The sequence below is a fragment of the Coturnix japonica genome, chromosome 1 (assembly GCF_001577835.2).
Source record: "Coturnix japonica isolate 7356 chromosome 1, Coturnix japonica 2.1, whole genome shotgun sequence".
Taxonomy (NCBI): Eukaryota; Metazoa; Chordata; class Aves; order Galliformes; family Phasianidae; genus Coturnix; species Coturnix japonica.
In genome coordinates, this window is record NC_029516.1 from 88,795,835 (window position 1) to 88,814,213 (window position 18,379).

At 37.8% G+C, this 18,379-nt stretch overlaps 1 long non-coding RNA gene across 1 annotated transcript in view; it reads left to right on the plus strand.

Moving 5' to 3' along the window:
- Positions 1–9,390: 9,390 nt before the first annotated feature.
- The window catches only part of LOC107322457, a 396,746-nt gene continuing 387,757 nt past the window's right edge, over positions 9,391–18,379 (plus strand). Inside the window, exon 1 of the long non-coding RNA XR_004309350.1 lies at positions 9,391–9,770. This is a non-coding gene — a long non-coding RNA (uncharacterized LOC107322457). The remainder of the gene's footprint in view (positions 9,771–18,379) is intronic.

An 18,379-nucleotide genomic window follows, 5' to 3' on the forward strand; every position in this document is an offset into this window, starting at 1 on the left:
ATTTAGTATAAAGAAATAGTGTGATATCTCACTACAGACACTGGTTAGGGTGCAGTAAGTTTAATTGGCAGGTAGTTAGCTATTAGTAATTGCAAATGTTTGTACTGCAAGTGTTTATGACCAGTATTGTTGTGTTTAAAGGGTTTCAGTTTACTGTGTTCATTCAGGGTAAGCTGCTTAAGCCACTTTTTTTTCCTGCATTTGAAGCTCATACTCCAATGAAACCCTTCAAATTTTGTTTCCCTCAGAGGGGAAGGCATAAATTACATAAACTAGCCACCATTACACCTTTTAATCCTGACTGCTTAAGATAATGTGTTTTAAACAGTGTTTTATAAATCATTTGTGATTTAGTGTAGTTTAAAATCCTCTTTTTGGTTTTAAAACTAGAGGTGTAACTGAAGCAGGGGGGCTGTGAAGGGGAAGGTTATTCTTGTTTAAATACAAATTGGTTAATTGATTCTTACACCATTTACTGGAAGCTTCTTTGGTGTTTGCTTGCTCCCTGAATTGTGTGTGGCTCAGCAATATGTATTTCCAGTTATTTTAACTTAGTATTTCTTAAAGAGTGAGACGTATGTTGGCATAAGTTTTAACAGATGTGTATTGGAGGTTTTATATTATAAATAAAACAGGAAGGTTAGCATTATACCTGTTTTCCACAGAAAATACAAGAGAATGCAAAAGGGTTTATCTGTGGACCATTGACCAATTTGATTTAAATACATAGAAGTTGGTTATCCTCTGGAAAACTGATTGATAACTCTCTGCAACAATAAATTATTCTCTATAATGTAAGTATGTGTATTTTAGAGCTATCTGAGTGGCGTGAGCATTATTTTTCCTTAAAAATTCAGAGAGAATGGAGAGGCAATCTGCACATTCTGTCTTGTAGGGGCATAACAGCATACTCTTAACAAATACGTCTCCTCACTCTGCTTGGTTTGGGGTTAGCATTTGCTTTCTTTTCCTGAGACTGTAAACCCAAAGGAATTCCTTTCCTGAGTGTGCAGAAGGAATTAGGGCAATTAACTTTCTTCTCTTTTTAGTTAACTTTTTTCTCTGTGGGTTATGAAAAATTAAATAAATGAAGTTGGTCTATACACAGTGCTCTGCTGAACTTGCTCTGCTATATGCAATTTTGTCCTTATCAGTAGGAGGACAATTTATACTGTAAATAAAATGATTACATTCTGTTGTCCAGGGACCAAAGGGACAAATTGGGAAGGGGGGACTAATGCAAGCTGCACAGTGGTAAAACCCAACATTTTTTTTTATCAAGCTTAGCTTGCTTCTGTGGCTCCACAGAATGTAAATAATACTTATTTTTAGCATGTATGTGTGAATTTAATTGAATAAACTGTCAGGTGATATGTTTTTGTTTTAAATTATTCTTATATTGGATTTATGTTCTTGTAATAAACTCTCTTAGCCCTTCCCCTTAGATTGAAAAACATTGCAGTGGCTGTTGATGCTGCTTTTTAATGCGCTTTTTTAACATTTTGTTCTTCAGATTTTAAGTTCAGGAAAAAGTCTTTTATTTTAGTGACAGCAAAATGCCTACAGCTTAGATTCCTTGAAAACAGTGAAAATGCTTTGTGACATGAATGCAATTTACCCTCTTCACATTCCCCTTAGAGTGCTCTCTGGCTCACGAGTGTTATCAAGTGGGACCTGAAGGCATTTTCAGTGGGGTTGAAAGTACACGGGAAGTGAACAGATCAAAGTGTTCTGAACCTCTGGAAGATGATCAGATTGACCTGCAAACTGATGCATCTCAGCATTCACAAAGACCTGTGAAAGATTACTCTCTTCCAGAACTTACTTGTAATTTCAAATTTGGTGATATTTGGAATGGTTGGAATTTCATGTACATAGTAAGGTTTCATTTTTGGAGGATATGCCCTTCTAACTATTACAGAGCACGCAAATTCAGACACAGAAATACTTTAAAAAATATAGTGTCTTGGTTAATTATTTTTAATTTATTTTCCCCTTGAGTAAACTTACTGTAGGAGAGCAAGGAAGAATGACAATAACTAAGTGAAACTGAATCTAAAATGAGTCTACCTTGGCATTCATGGGAAAGTCCTGAGGAGATACAGCTTTAGGGAAAATACAAACAACAACAAAAAAATCAGTAATGGTGCAGTTAATTAATTTATTTTGATATGCAACTTTTATTTTTATGGAAAGTTTAGAATCATAGAATCATCGTGAAATCGTAGAGTGGCATAGGCTGGAGGGAACCTTAAACATCATCTTGTTCCATCCTCCCTGCCATGGTCAGGGCTGCCACCCACCAGATCAACCTGGCCTTCAGCACCTCCAGAGAGGGGGCATTCACAGCTTCTCTGCGCAGCCTGTCCCAGTGCCTCCAGCACCCTCTGAGTAGAAGCTTTCTTCCTAGAATCTAACCTAAATCTTCCCTCTTTTAGTTTAAAGCCATTCCCCCCTTATCCTATCACTATCAGACTGCTAATACGCAACTACGTGGATAGGTAGCATTTTTGTCTACAGCTTCAATTTATGTAGAAATATTGATAGATATTCTATAAAAAGTTTAGGATCATAAATCTTTTGCACTGAGACTGAAACAATTTATCAGTTTCCAATGTCAAAACATTCTCTTTGATTATGTGCCTTACCTAATTTCTTCCATATGTTGTAACTGTTAAGAAAGAGTAATGGATTAAAAGAACTTGGAGAGTTGTTTTTACTGTAGTTGTGCTTAAAAACTCCAGCCAAAATTGTGGTTCTGCTGTCTCACTTTCTGTACATGTGGAAAGAAACGAAATTTAAGCTTCTTGTAACTTCATTACACAAGACTTCCTTTGATGAGAAGAAAGAAGAATTGTTTGTTTGACAGAGAGATCAGACCAAAGCATGAAAAAAATTAGAGAATAAATTTCCCTGACCTCAACATAAGGAATTTAGATATTTAAATGTTTACAGTTACAGGTGCTAAACCATCAAACCATAGCTGACCCCATTGCAATAGGCTGCCTATGGGCAGCTACTCTGCATTTCACTCCCTACATTGATACTCAAATATTTCAAGTATATGGGCAGAGGATTTGGAGATCTGGATACTGGAAATCCTGCTCCACATTGATTTAACAAAAACATTGCAAGAATCTTCCTGACTTTCTCTGCGGAGTTTAAAGCATTTCTTCTCTGCTTTGCCTAAGTTTAAGTCTATATGCAATCACTGAATTGTTGGAAAATACTTATTTATTGTAGAAACATAGAATAGAAGAGAGTCTACCCTCTGGGATAAATGAAAAGGGAGAACAGGCCTCTTCAGACATGGAGAAAGCTAAAATAGTTAATGAATTCTTTACCTTGGTTTTCATGGCCAGTCAAGCTTCTCATGTTTCCTGTATCCCAGAATTTCTGAGTGAGGGTCAGGGGAGTAAAATGCCTTCAAGTGAAAGAGTGGAGCAAATCCGAGATCACCTCATAGTGTCGTGTACAAATCAATGGAGACTGGGAGAAGAACTCCTTGGAAGCAGCCCTTTGGAGATGGACTTGGCGGTTCTGGTGGACAAAAAGCTAGACATGAGACAGCAGTGTGCTGGAAGGTGAACAGTACTCTGGGCTCCATCAAATGAGGAGTGCCCAGAAGGGAGGGAGGGGCAATTGTCCCCCTCTGTTCTGCTCTCATGAGGCCCATCTGGAGTACTGTGTCCAGGCCTGGGGCCCCCAGTACAGGAAGGATGTGGAGCTGTTGGAGCACATCCAGAGGAGGCCACAAAGATGATGAAAGAAAGGTTGAGGAAGTTGAGCTTGTTTAGCTTGGACAACAGAAGACTCTGTGGAGATCTCATTATGGCCTTCCAGTACTTAAGGAGAGCTCACAAGCAGGAGGTTACTTTGCAAGTAACATACCTCTTTACATAGCGTGATATTAACAGGACAAGGGGGGATGGCTTTATTAGGTTTATGAGGCTTTATTAGGTTTACGAGGCTTTATTAGGTTTAGGTTACCTGCTAGGAAGAAGGTTTTTACTCAGAGGGTGATGGAGGCACTGGAACAGATTGCCCAGAGGATTGTGGATGCCACATCCCTGGAGGTGTTCAAGGCCAGGTTGATGGGGCCTTGGACAGCCTGATCTAGTGGGTAGAAGGTGGGGGTTAGAACAAGATGATGTTTAAGATCCCCTTCAACCTAAGCCGTCCTATGATTCTGTGATATTCAATGAATATCCAGATTTGGAAGGGAGCCATAACAAAATCTTTGTATTAATTTCTCTGTCGTTAAATACTTTTTTTGGCACTGCAGCAGGAACACATTTCTTGTCAAAGCCATAGTTAGCAGGAGGAATATTATTTTGTTTTGTAAAGACAAAAAACACATTACCTAATATACTTTTTTCCTCTCCGTGGCATTCTCCTTCCTTGTGCAAGCAAATTGGTTTCATCACATTTTATAGAAACAGACTGATGAAGTGCAGCCTAATTCTCTTGGGCTTCTGTCTAGCAATATGAACCTTGGCTATCATTGCTTTTCCTTCTTATTGTATTTGCTATCTATTGTGTGCCCTGGTGGCGCAGTGGTAGGAATCCTGCCTTGTAACACCAGGGCCTGGGTTTGAATCCCTCTGTGGCGCAAGTGGTAGAAGTGCCGCTCTGCTACACAGGGGGCTTGAATCCCGGGGGTTGGACTCGATGATCTCTAAGGTCCCTTCCAACCCGCATGAGACTATTACCTATTATTACATATTGAATACTGACTTTGGATTTGTAAATTTTTAGAAATGGGTGTAAGATGAAGTTGAAAATAGTTTTTCTGTAGGCAATTTTGTAAGTTAGAATAGCTCTAAAAATAATCCTTTTCTAATTATAATAATAATAACAAAATGCATTTTTTAATCCTTGCTTCTTCTCTCATTTTAAATACCAGTAGACCGTTGGCTAAGTTAAGTACAGATTGAATGTCAATCATCTTTCAAAGTAGCAGTTAATTTTATCCTCGTATTGACAGACAGCACAAATGTCCATATTTTGAAACCTTATGTCTATAAGCAACATGGAAAAGAAAACTCATTTGTTTATATCCACTTTGGAAGCTATGCTGCCAGTCTACAGCAGAGCTATTCAGCTCAAGAACTGTTCTTAATTTATAGTAGAAGATTTACTCAGTATTTGGAAGGTTTATTTTCAATATATCATGCTCTAATCTTAAACAGGTAAAGAGAGTCAAAAACAAAGATGTGGGTGATACGCTTTCTTTAGCAAACTTTTTCTGAGTACTGATCTTTCCTGATTTACTTAACAGAATCAGATACTTTAGCTCATTTTGAGACTTCTGAATCTAGATAGCAGCCACTATCTCTGCCACTGTTCTTAAGTACTGGGTGGAATTTGTTTCAAAAGGCCTTATTATGTTGAAAATCAAAATCCCTTATTCAGCCAGGTCTCTTCCATTTTATGTCACTGAGGCATTGCAGATAGGAGCTGAAGAGCTGAGTTTACATGGTTTGCAGCAATTCAAGGCCTCTTCAATCTGAGCTTTACCTTCTTTTCTATTTCAGAAGTGACTGTGAAGTGCCATTGAGGATCACAGTTAATGAACAATGGGGAAAAGGTGCTATATTTTTCAAACTGTTCAAAATATAAATATTACAGATTCAAGCTGAGACTTGAAAGAGAAGCTTTTTATTTTATTTTATTTTATTTTATTACTTATTTCTTATTTCTGTCCCTGGTGCAGAATCCAGAAAATTTCACTGTGGGTAAATTCCTAAGATTTTTCATCTTACAAAGCCCTAAAAGGCTCGTGAACTCTGCCATAGGATGTGGTTGCTTTCTTTTATGACAATACTGGAATGTCAGTATTGGGTCCCTTGGATAGACTCCCACTAATAAAATGTGAGAGGCAGTACCATAAACGTTTGCTAATAAAAACACACAGATTTAGCACCTGTTTACATGCTGTTAGATGCATTGTGCTTGAGCACAACACTTGTGTGGCTGGCTTGTGCCATACATGCCTCCCTGTCCTCTTGCTGCCTTGGCTGCTGCGTGTTTCCTCTTGTGCATTACACCACTAATCCTTTGAGGAAGTCATGCCAAGACTGACATCTTGCTTATAGCACAATTTGAAGAGCCTCCCTTCTTGTTTGAACCAGAAGGGAGACGGCAGAAAATTAAGACTGACGAGCAGTTGTGTTTCAGTTGAGATCTGTTGTTCCGGGGTGCCAGAGGCACTTTGTGTGCAGGGATCCTGGACATAAGTCTGCAGATGAGCTGCACACCAGGTGTCTGTAGAACCTGCAGAGCACAGAGTTATTTCCAGATGTATCCTCTTCCTCCTCCTTGCAGTAATGTTGCCTGTGTGCTGCTGAGAAGCTCATGGCCGTGGAAAGCCACAGCCATGGTATCTCTGTTGCTTCTCTCACAGGGAAATATTTGTCTTTATTGTCACTTTCCCACAGATACCTGCAGAATTGCTTTTTCTGGAGCAGAAGGAGGAGAGGCATGGAGACCAAGCTGTATCCTCAGCAACAGTGTGTGAAATGTTGGTGGCTGAAGGCTTAATTAGATGTAAGAAATACCTGTTATGGATGAAACTAAGATACAGAAAGAATCAGTGCTGGCTGTTTTTTTAAGGTTACCTGCTATTTGTTTGCTTTTATTTTGCTTTTCTCCTAGTCTTAAGTACAAGGACTGTTCCAAAAATACCGCCTCCTATTTTATTATGTTGGCCTCTGACATTAGAGGGAGATGTTGGTGGTATGGCAGTAGAGGTTTGACCTTCTTACCAGTATGCCATTACATGTTGTTGCTGTGTGACAGATGTCAGCAGAGGAGCAGCCTGACGAAATAGCATTTGACATGAAAGCATGTATGAAATATAGGTGTGTCACTGAATTTCTCCATTCAGAAGAAATGGCCCCCATTGACATTCATTGATGCCTGTTGAACTTTTCTTGAGACTACCAGTGAACATAGTGAGGCTGTCGGTGGTAGATTTCATCAGTGGCAGCGGCAACAGTGGGTCACCTCCACTGGTGAAGATTTTGACTAGCATGGCATGCAGGCTCTTCTTCATCCCTGGCAAAAATGCATTGCTAATGGTTGTTACTTTTTCAACATAGTATTTCATAGCTGAGAATTTGTTCTATCAAACAATATTACTGTGCTCATTGCATCTGTTGCAGTTTTCATGGAAATAAATATTACTTTTGGAGCAACCTAAAAAATATGCCAATCAGAAGTAAGGATCTTTTTGTCCCATCATTACTGATGCTCTTATAATTTCAGAGTTGAAGTTGTGTTATTGTAATGTAATAATCACTTTTTTCTTTATTTTCACCTTTTCTTATGATTTTTTTTTTATTAGATCTAAACAGTTCAGATTTAGAATACAGATCCTGCAGGATCAGGACAGAAGTTTATTGAAAACAACATAGGATGATTGTAAATATTCTCTTAAGGCCTCTTTAGGTAACTAAATAATAAAATCTCTGCTTATGTGATGGAGAAACAGAATCACAAACGTTTCCAGAACAGTAAAGCATGGATATGCTGCAGGATTAGAACGCAGAAGCTTTCATGGCCCTGTGACCCAACCACCACCAATAAATAAGGCTGCTTCTCATTAGAGCTTAAATATGACTTGAGCTTTTGATCTTACACTGAGAAAGAAATCTGCCCTTGATTTAGAGATATTTTTAGTAAGCTTATGTTCCTTCATAAGTGATTTATGTCAAGCAGATTTATCACTCTGCATTGCATAATAAGGAGGTTGACATGAGATGCTCCATAACTTGTAATGGCAGAAGGAGTATCTCCATCCTCACTTCAGACTTCATAGTGCTGAATTTTCATTTGGAGGAAATGTCTTTTGGGTATGCACCAATATAATCTCTTCCATCCATGTGCCATTTAAATACAACTTACATCTAACCATAGAATCGTGAGGTCCAACCCCAACCCACCCCCAACATGCCCACCAGCCATGTTCCTCAGTGCCACATCTCCACAGTTCTGGAGCACCTCCAGGGATGGGTAATCATCCCTCTCACTTCCTTGAACAATCCTTCTCTTCTCTTGATGTAATACTGTTGTAAATACTTTTCTTGCCAAATGCCCCTGTTCTGAAAGATTCTCTTTCAATGATTCTCCAGTCTCTCTGCAGCAGGCCAAAGGCAGCTTTTCTGAGAGCTCTGTGTGCTTTGTTACACTAAGACTTGATGTCATTGCATACTCAAGATGGCTACAGGTGGTTTCAGCCAATAGTGTATGAAGCACACCCTTTCCAGTGTATGTTGGAACACTGGTTTCAGCTGCTCACTATGTATTTCACTCCTACTGAGTCCTTATTTTTCTGTCCCTTGTATTCATCTACTTTCATTTTCACCTGTGTTCCAAGTAAAGACTTAAAGGAGGATATTGACAAGGAGGGCACTGTGAGCATCTCAATCAGTGTAATTTCTTAAGCAGAGCTCTAATTAAAACTAGTTTGTTTCCAGAAAAGATGTGTGAATTCAGCAGATGCAAAGGAGGTTAGAGGAGTGTGGCTTCTCGTGTATGTTCCTGGAGGACAGTGGTTTGCACCAGTGGAGATCACACTGAGCACATATTCGTCTTGCAAGAGAAGTCACAGGGTGGAGTGGCAGCTCTGGCTTTCTCTATGCCTGGCAAAATAGAAAAGCAACACTGCATTTGACTTACCTCTAGCACTTGCTGTAGCAAACACAAAAATTGCTGAAAACATAGAATGATCTGTGAGAGTCTCACAGGTCTCTCACCTTTAAGCACTAAGAAAAAGGATCTCGACAGAACAGTTTCAGGAGGGTCGATGTCAATTTTAATGTGTTAGTAAATCACATGGCTGGGTCGAAATGCAGAACTACAGATTTCATTAACAGTTTCCAAGCTGTGAGTTTTCTTTACTGAGGATTTCCCATAGCTGAATTGTGCAGCTTCTGTGATCTTTGTGTGAACCTGGAATGGTTCATTCCATTCTGAGGGCCTGGGATTTCAGCAGAAGATAGCACTGTTTTCTTCTTCTTCTTCTTCTTCCTTTTTTTTTTTTTTTTTGGAAAATATGTTGGAATTTCATATTTGAACTTGAGGAGCACATCACATGGCACAGGTGTTTGTAACCAGGATGACTCAAATCCCTTGTCCCCCTCTACTTCCATTAGATTAATAGGCATGCAAAAAGTAATATGGATAAACCATCAGATTAAAAACATATTTTGCAGTGTTTCAATGTGTTCACTTCTATAGAATTGGATATGCTTGTCCTCTGTCACTTTAAATGGGGATCAGTAAATGCATTTGATTTTAAGGACCTCTTTAGTTGCTGATAGAATTGCAACTCTCCACTGCCGTTCCCTACAGTGTCTTGTAGTTAATGTTGAAAAGATACTGGGAAACACTTGTTACATCTCTGAATGACGTCCTGCTGCTCTGGGTTTGCTGATATTCCTCTATCTCAGCCTGCGAACGCTCAGCACTTCCAGTAGGGGTCAGGATGACATTGTCAGATATTTTGCAAACGTGCTGACCTGAATAGGAGCCTTCCAACATTCCTTATTCGCACAGACAAAACCTTATGGGTGGGTTTTGTTTGTTTTACTTTTTAATATGCAGATAAAGCGTGGTATGATTATGTTTGTTTCCACGGGATTTTAGCAGCAACTTTGTAAAGTTTGATGACAAATGTGTCGAGTTTCTTGAGAAACGGTGAAGGTTGGGAGTAGAGGAAAGCAGAGGGAAGGAGGTGACCCTGAAGAACTAATGCTGCTATTGAGGTAAAGGTCTGTTATGCTGCTTGTGTTGGTACGAGGGGGCCTGCAAAATGGGGTTATATCTGTTTCTAATTATCTACACAGAGCATGTGTATATCACTGCATACATGCATACATGTCTATCCACATATGTATGCATATCACACCTGCACAGATGAACATATATGCACATGCATGCCTGTATTTTTATTCAAGGCTGTGCTGTGCATGCACAGCTGCAATACTTAAGCAGCCCTTGCTTGGTTGCTCATTTCTGCTTTGTCATTGTAGCTGCTGTGTCTTGACTTAGGAAGAAGAACAGATCTGAAAGGGGAAAAAAAACAACCGTATACAACTGCCAGAAAAGAAACGGGGAGGTTTTTTATTTTTATTTTCACACACACCAATTACTTGATCAGTTTTGTGGGATAGCCATGCAAGTAAAGGTACTTGTGCAAAACAGCTGGCTGATCAGGTAACAAGGGTTACCTGAGCTGCCACAGTGATTGAAAAGAGCTAGGAAACACAATATATGTGTTTAAAAATGAAATCTTCTGGGCTCTAGAACATAGTTTTATGCCCAGCGTACATTTTATGGCAGTTTCTATAGTGCAGAAACACAAAGTACAGGTGGCCTCATTGCTGAAGTTTTCACCTAATGCTGTGGATTTGCTAGTGTACGTATGAGGGCAGGTGACAGAATACTTCACATAATTTATTTTGTACAGTCTGCCAGTGGCAGACACTGAATTGTGTATTTCTGTTTTCAAGCCTGCTTTGCATTAGGATGTACAAAAGCAGTAACTGTGATGTATTGCACGACTGGCATTCAGTCTTCCATGTTCTTACTGGCACACCATTTCTTGGCACATCAGCAGTTTAGACATGCACACAGACACAGCTCTTTTGCCACAGTGCCTGTTCTCTGGATTCCTCAACCAAACCATCAGTGGGCATCAGCTCCTGGTGCACCCACGAATCACTCTGTTCAGAGACACTTCATCTGTGTTCAGAAAGAGCTGCAGCAGTCTGCTGTGTTCTGCCCCTTTGACTCGCCATAAAATAGCTTAGTCCAGTAAGTAGGAACCACCTACAAAACACATGTAAAGTTGAAGTCCCATTCTGCAATGTGGTTAACTGGAAAGAGAAGATGATGTTCACCGTCTCTGAGTATATAATAAGTTGTGGAGGAAGATAAATAACCAAGGGTGAGGGATAATAAGATGAAAATGAAACAAAACCTTCTTTTCCTGAAGTTTGCCCTAAACTATATTGACAATAGGTTTTATCAGACTATGGCATACTTTCCAAGTGAAAGCGGTGAAAGTTTGTATTGCTGGTGACATTAATAGCTAGAATGGAAAAAAATCCACTCTGAGCGCTTATGGGAAAGGAATGAAAAAGTTCAGCAAGACATGAGGTAGCTCAATTGGTCTTCTTGATCTATTGTGACAAAATAAAACTAAATACCATGCTTTCTCTCTGCTGATTCAGGAATTATTTTATATTCACATTTATGTTTCCTTTTTTACTGAAAGAAAAAATACTCTGAAATCAAGCAGTTTTGGACTGAGTCGGCTGCGAAGGAAATAAAGCAATACTCCCACACTCTATGCTCCTGAATTTATCACAGTAGGTGAGGGTAGCTTACAAATGGCAATGTCAGCTTGCATTTTAGGAAATTAGGTTTTCTTATAAAAAAGGATGTTTCTTTCTTGTAGTGATTCTCACAACCTGACCTATGCCATGAATATATATTTACTTCCATAGAAGTCCTCAGAAAAGTCCTTCAGTGCACTGGGCATGTGCTACAACTGCTGGGTAAGGGAAAGGCAGCATTTCTCTACAGTTCAGGAATATTCAGCCATTAAGGTCAAGCGCCTTCTGAGCTAGGAACGCTCTGTGTTTGATGTGCCTTCTGCTATGCTGGAGTAAGGAGCCCTACAAACTGTCTGGTAGAACTCTCACCTGTAAAACTATCACTCAGGTTTCACAAACAGAATGCCATGGTGTCTTGTACTACTCCCGCTAGAACACTGTCCATTCCAAATGATATTGTATATTTATACTTCCTTGCAGCATCCAGAAGGCCAGTGAGCAGGAATACCAATTTCAGCTTGGCCAACTTCTAATCTTGCTGGCCAAATTCTCCTCTCTTATTGACTGTTATTAAGTTTATGATACTGATTTTGTGAAAAACAGTGAAGAAATTTGTAGGCTTTATTTGTTTGTAGGGTTTTTGTTTGTTTGTTTTGGGGGGTTAGGTCCTTTTACACTAGTAGCTAGGAGGCATCCAATTCGAATGTTTAAAAAGGACATGGTCATAGAATATTTCCCTTCCTAGTCAAAGCATGAAGTCAAGATTATTAGCAGAGAAGACATGACAGAAAGGGAAAAAAAAAATCACAATACGGCAACACAAAAAGCTCTACCATTAGCTATAGTTAGTGTAGGTATTGCTGAGTAGTACTTCAGTACTGTTTGGCTTCCAGTTTAAATGCAGAAATCTGATTAATATTTGATTTTTATCACATTTGTAAAGTTTTGTGTTTGTTTTTTTTTTTCCCCTGAGGTTATTTTACTTTTATTATTATTCCTTCTCAGAGAGCTCAGAAACTGCATTTTTCTTATTAGTAGTAGTTTGTTGCTTGAAATTTAACTTGAAAATGTCATATATCATCAAGTGAACAGGCACAGCACTTTTCTATCCAGAGCTCTTAACTATAATTTGGAACATGACCTTTAACATTTGAGATCCACACAGTGCTCACCCTTCTGACCTCTGGTTTCCAAATTGCATCTTTTGAAATACTTCTCAAGACACATTTTTGTTTCTGAAAATAATGTAGCCAAACCATGAAGCAGTAGACTCTCCTTATGTGAAGAATATTTTAAAATTCAATTAATCAGAATTGTTTAAAATATCAAATATTTAATTAGAAAGTTTTTATAAACAAACACCATTATTTTGATAGCATGAACATAGCAGCTTCTTTATGTTGTCTTCAGCGTAAACTGTGCATCCTAAATTTTGAACATTTATCTGAGTAGGTTTTTTGTGTGAAATGGTATGACTATAAAAAATATTGGATTCCATTGTGTTTAAATCTTTGTTGAGCCCTCTCCTATTGTGTTTACTGTTGCCCTTTCCCATATGCTCCATATTTATGTGCACCTGCCTCCCAATTAAATCTTCATTAACATGCACATCTGCAGAAGCTCTACTTGCTTTCATCCCACTTGAAGAATTAGATGTTTTACACTACATACATTTCCAGTTTACTTTTTTTTTTTTTTTTCTTCTGAACTTCCAAAAGAAGCAAATAAATGAAAAATGCAAAAGTTAAATCAACTTTGGAACTCATTAGTCTTGCTAAATTTTGCTCTGACTTCTGTTTTGTTTGTATTAATTTCTCATTTCTTTATACTCACTGTAAAAGTAAAATAATATTATTATTATACGTTAGCATTATACAAATTTTGACCGACTGAATGCTGTTTGGAATAATTCATTTTCTTCCCAGAAAGCTCCTAGCTAGCAGAATCTCTTCAGAAGTCTCAAGATTGAGGGACTGATTACAATGGGAAGCAAATTATCCACTTCACAGCAGTGCTCAAAGAAAGTAAATTCACCTCTACTGCCATTAACACCGTAAATAAATCATGTGCTCTACACATGTTGTGTACATGTTCAGATGAACTTTCATTAAAAATCTGACTCTATAACAAGATATAACAAATGCCCACTGGTATAATAGTTGGTCTCTGTTCAATAATAGAAGCACAAAACTGATGCCTAGAATACAGAAGCTGAATTACTTGTTACTCCTAAGGAAGAAAAAGAAATATAACCATTACTTCAGGTCACCACTGAGGTCACTGACAGCGCAGCATGGGGGATTCAAGTATAGAAGCATGACTGCAACTAGCTCATGGCTGTGAAAGATCTTTAGTCCCCATTGCTGCTATGTGCCTAAATTAGAAGCAAGCAAAGTAAAGAAAAAATGATAAAGAAAAAAAAGAAATTTAAAGAGTGTTGGCCATAATGTACACTGTTTTATGAAGACAATGTCTGTTAAATTAGTTAAATCAAGAGCGAGTTGGTGGGCAGACTCCTCTGCCATCCCTGCACTGCTTTCTGTAATAATTAGATATGGTCCTGTTGTCCAACTGTAGTCCAGCTTTTATCATTCTTGGCAGACAGAGCAGAACAACGCTCTGGTACTTGACCTACCCATAAAAACTTGGACAGGAAACAGCAGTAAATAATCCACTCAAAAGGCCCTTGAGAAAAGCGTTACACTTGGTTCCTTATAGGAATTGCATGCTAATCTGGGGGAAAGTATGGGACTTTTTCAAAACATGGGCTTTGTATTGTTAGCAGCAATTTTTGTTTTCCTATTTCTATTAAATGCCTCAATAGTAGCTTGAAATACAGATGTTTTGTATGTCATAGAGCTGAGAAAGGCTACAAAATAGTTTCCAGTTTTATTCCACTTAATCAACATAGAAATTGACTTGCAGTGTGCACATACAAAACCAAACAGTGTCTCCAACCAGCCCTCAAATGTCTCTGAAACTGGTCCTGGACTCCTTCAGGTCTGGGTCCTGATTCTTCCTATTCTGCTCGACATGAAAACCTTGAGTCTTCTGCGATAAAATTAGAGTTTTACCTGAATTTCTGTAGGCTAGTTCTTGTTACTAGAAGCTGAAGTCCTAGAACTTGGCTAGGTAAGATGGCTTTATTGAAATTATTCATTTGGCTTTCTGAAGTTGCATATATTTAAATATCAGGACAGTGATTCCTCAAAGCCAGAAATTCCGTGAAGTTTTTTTTTTCCAGTTTTACAGGAATTCTGTTTTTTAGGAGTAAACAACAGTTTACATGAAGAGTAGATTGATACATTTTTAGATCTTAGTCTTACAGCTGATCTAAATTCAAAAGTTGCAAAAACATTCATCTGAGGGACTTTAACTTGAATCTTGTCTCAGAAAGGCATAGTTAAAATACCTTTATTATACCTTTATCTGCTCAGAGATCATGTTGGCAGTCTCAACACAAATCCATGAGTACAGGTGATTTGGTAGCAAAGACTTGTAAAACCATTGAATTCTACCTAGTAAATAATTGCTAGGATGTTAGTGTTGTGGTTTTTTTTTGTTTTTTTTTTCCCCCAAATTTTCCATTTGTAGTGGAAATACTGACTCATGGCCTGAAACAGTGACTGAACACTTGGTAGGAAGGCAGGGCCAACCCAGGGCAGTTCACGTGCAAGCAATGCAGCTGAATGACTGGAAGGGGTAGAACCAGGATCCATCCCTTCCCAGACCTTATTTTAAGGGTTCACATGGAGGTAAGGGTATTTCCTCTGAAGATCACTGACTACCTGAGCACCTTACAGGCCTTCCAAAGGTAAGAAACTTCTTTCCCTTGTTTTTGTGCCCTCTGTTGTGCCTGAGCAGATCCTCAGTCACTACGGCCTAGGATCTTGCTGCTTTGTTGTCTTCTCGTGTCTTCTATCGCATTACACCATTAGAAGCTGAAAAGAGTTAAGCTAGTGTAGTGTGGCCTCTGTAAACATCCATTTTTGATGTGTATATCAAAATTATTTTGTTGTTGTGCTTTATTCTTATACCAAGAATTTATTTACCTACAGTAAATTAATAGGTAGGTGGAAAACTTTTGCATTTATTTACATTTTTTCTCTGTTATTAACTATGCAAAATTTCTACTAATGAAAATTCTTCCCCATTGTGAATAATTAATACATTAAGTACACTTCAAATTCCTCTAGTAATGATACAATGACAATTGCTTAGCTGATTTAAATGACACAGATGTAGTGCTAATTATATACTTTAAATTGGCAGCAAACACAATTAATTTGTTGATTATCTAAAACAAAAGTAAACTTTTTTATTATAGTAATTTACTCTAATTTCTCACACAGCCGTTTTCTTTATATAATATTTACGCATTTGACAAACCTACAAAGAGATATATAATTAGACCTGTTTATCCATCATTGCCTCCCTTTTATCCAGAGGTCTTATGTGAGCAGCTTATGAAGACATTATCAGGTTAAACACATCATAATGGTTGCGTCTTTCAAATCAACAGATGCATTTTTATTTTTATTATTTTTATTTTTTGGGTAGTAATTTCTGTGGATTATTAAAAGTGAGTGATTTTAATTTTGCTTACTTTTTTTGTTTGTTTGTTTTGAAGCTACTTTACTGGGCTGTTGTTTGTCTGGTTGTTTGATTGGCTGTAGGTAACTAAATCTGTTCATGTTTAGATCGCAAATAGTTTTGGAAAAATAGGAAAACAAATAAAACTCATTCGCTGACGTGTTTTTTTAACACACTCCCCACCCCCTAAAACGAACAAACAACAACAGAGAAAACAATAATGCACAAAACAAAAACAAGAACAACCTCTTCTCCAACTGCACTCTGGGAAGTTTAGAGCTATTTGTCTATGGATTTGGAAAATCAGAGTGAGGACATTTATAACCCTTTGTTTTCATTTGAGCATTAAAAATCTGCAAGTGTCCATATCATGCCCTTTTAATAAGTCACTAGTTTACCTATTTGCTTACCAACTTTAGGGAACTTTATACTGGTATCACTGAAATTTGTTAGGTGCATGGCCTCAATTCTATGGTCTTTGAAGTCTCTCTTAAAATAGAATGGACAAAAAAAGTAAATTCTAATTACTGGCTCTGCTGTAGTTCTTTAAATTGACCAGAGCATCAGGCATTTAAATAATTTCCAAATGAACTGAAAGGATTTATTTTTATGTTCACTTTCAGTTGGTGTAGATGTTGTAGCTACTGCTAGCTAACAATACAAATTCTGTCTGAACATGTGATATCCCCTGACCTGTGCTTTTCTTGTGCACGTTATCTCTCATACTAATTTAAAAAAAACAAACAACAAAAAAACATGTTTTTATTTTCCTGTGAATGGTTTCAAGTCAGAATTTTGTCTTTTCCCTGATGGGTGAAATAAAGCTATTCAATCTGCATTTAAAAATGAAAAATCTTACTACACATACTTTTTTTCCAGACTCTTACATTATTAATTCCTGGGAAATAATAATTATCTGAGTGGAGAACTACTAAAGAGTATCCAGAATTTAGTTTCTTCAGATGCTGTCATTAGCTATGTTGGTAACTTTGGGTACCAGTGCAACAGAGTACTTACCAGCAAAGACAAATCTGGAAGAGATTCACCTCCACTTCCTCTCTGTGCTTCTATCTGCCGCTGTCATCTCGAACTTCAAAAATGTTCAAAAACATCAGAAATGCAATGCCCAAACCTCTATTAGATTTCTGGGGATTAACTGCCTGTTCACTGAGGAAATGTATTTTATTTCTGCTTTATACAGTATAGCAGAAACATTGCAGAAACGTTTGTTTTCTTTTAAATTTTCTATTTGTTCATCTCTTCCTTTGTTCTTCAGGAGGACAAACAGGCAGTGGTAACTGTGTAGATATAGGTGTGCAGTTGTTTAGGAAAGATGAGGATTCCTTCCTTTAAAAAGTAGAAAAATTGTGATTTTACCATGTAATCTCATTTCACTGTATTGTACCTTTAAAAAGAAATATGCAGTTGCTCTTGAACTATTAAACTGTATGTGTCACCAATTTATCCTGTTACCAAAAGGATCTCATGTGTCGCTTGGCAGAATGACAGACTTTTTTTTCCAAGGCCATTGTATAAATGTGTTTTGTTAGCTGTTTTTGTTTTATAAATAACGTACTAAGGGATTTCTGAAGATCAAGATTTTTGATGCAGTATTTTTCTTTGCTGTTCTTTGATGTTGACTTTCCCCCACTCCCATCACAGTAACACATGCGGTATTTTGTTCCCAAAAGTTACCAATTCTATGTCAGGAAAAAAGCGTTTATTTTTCGTGTCAGAGTTTTTGCAAACAGGTTGACTCCATTCCAACAGATTCCTGAAACTGTTCTAAAACCTTTTTCCTGTGAAAACTAGTTTTGTGAAAACTATCTGCATTTGAAAATTGGCAGAGATGTCAGTGCTATCCTTCTCCTTATATTTAACTACCTGAACTTGCAAAGCTAACACTCTTATAGGTTCTCTTTGCTTCCTTGGCCCCTTTCTGCTAATTTCCCCTTTTAGCAAAAGTATCATCATAGTGCTCTCTCTCGCTCTTTTTCTTTTTTGCCCCTGCACAGTTGGAGTGACAAACTTCTCCAGTAATATTTAGTCTAAATCCCTCTTATTGAAACATAATTGAATACGTTCTTACCTTAATTGTTGGATTATTGAATACAATCTTAGCATATCTTTTGGTAGTTATGGAGAGAAATTATTCATTGTCTGCTTTATAACAAGTTCTACATATTAGAAATCTGGTCTTTAGCTTGTCGTCCTGCTTAATCTTATCTTATTTTACAAAGCAAATGCAGTTCCCTTAACCTTTCTTCCCACATCATGTTTGTGAAATGTCTTGTCAGTCTTAAGGTTTCCCTCAGGGTCCTCTGCAATTTGTCTGCCTTTCTGAATTAGAAAATGACCCAACTGGATAGAATATTCCAGCTGGGTCTCCTCATTGCCAGGAGAGTAGAAATGTTACCTCCCAGGTCTTTTGCACGATGCTT